The sequence below is a fragment of the Microtus ochrogaster genome, chromosome 7 (genome assembly GCF_000317375.1).
Source record: "Microtus ochrogaster isolate Prairie Vole_2 chromosome 7, MicOch1.0, whole genome shotgun sequence".
NCBI classification, from domain to species: domain Eukaryota; kingdom Metazoa; phylum Chordata; class Mammalia; order Rodentia; family Cricetidae; genus Microtus; species Microtus ochrogaster.
The window spans coordinates 299,076-300,415 of record NC_022014.1 but is presented as its reverse complement, the minus strand read 5'-3'; positions in this window follow the sequence as shown (position 1 = coordinate 300,415).

Genomic DNA, 1,340 nt, shown 5'->3' with positions numbered 1-1,340 from the left:
ATGCAGAGCGCTAGGATCACAGAGAGAGCACTCCTGCCCCAGCTATTTTTATTTTCTTGCTTGAAAACTGTTCTCAAACTTTGTATTGTTTTTAATGACATGGGAGTGGTGTGCATACATGTGCGTAGTAGCTTAATGGTGGCTGTACTAGTCCTAGTACCATGAGTTGTGAGTGCCATAAAATTATATAAATCTAATGTGTATGATGTGATGATTTGGTGTGTGTATAGATTATAAACAGATGGCCACAATCAAAGTAGATGGCATACCTATGGAATGGTGATTTTTGAATCTTTTTTACCTTTATAAATCATGTTTTTGGTGTTGCATCTAAGACATCTGCCTAGCCATGGCTTTGAATTTTGAAGCTCCCCCTCCACGTATTCTAAATGTTTATGCATGTGTCCATGTGCACAGGTGTGCCTACATGTGAGCTGCCTTCCCGGCCCTTTTCTTTTAGAAGTTTTATTGTCTTAGCCCTTACACTTATTAGTGATCCCTTTGAGTCAACTTTTGTTATGGTGTGAGGTGTGTGTGTGTGTGTGTGTGTGTGTGTGTGTGTACACGCAGGGGTCTCAGTTCTTGCAATTCTTTTTAAATTGTGGATTCATCTTGAGTGAATGTCTGTGTGCATGCGTACCACCACGCATGCGTGGAGATCTGAGGACAACTGAGGAACCAGGTCTCTCCCACACTGTGGGTACTGGGATCTGTGCTGGCTGGTTTTTATGTCAACTTGACACAAGCTGCAGTCATCTGAGAGGAGGGACCCTCGGTCGAGAAACTCCTCCATAAAATCGGGCTGTAGGCGAGCCTATGGATCATTTTCTTGATTAGTGAATGCTGGGGGAGGGGCCGGCCCATTGTGGGTGGTGCCAGCCTTGGGCAGGTGGACCTGGGTTCTGTGAGAAAGCAGGCTGAGCAAGCCATGGTGAGCAAGCCAGTGAGCCACGGTCTCTGTTTCAGTTCCTGTCTCCAGGTTCCTGTCCTGCCTTTCTCGGTGATGGACTGTGATGTGGAAGTATAAGCAGAATAAACTCTTTCCTCCCAGGTTGCTTATGGTTCAGTATTTTCTCACAGACTTAGAAACGCTAAGACAGGATTTAACTAGGGTCACCAGACTTTGTGGTATTGGAAACAAATATTCTTCTTGTCCCACAAAGAAAAATACAAATAAACGGAAAGTAATTCAATAAGGCAATAAGGGAACACCCTGACCCAAACTTCCCTGCCATGACCCAAACCAAGCATACATAGCAGGGGCAGGATGCTCACTCACTTCTATTCTAATGCAGGTGGTGACTGTCTCGCCCCAGTGGCTGGGGTCTGACTTCACAGGG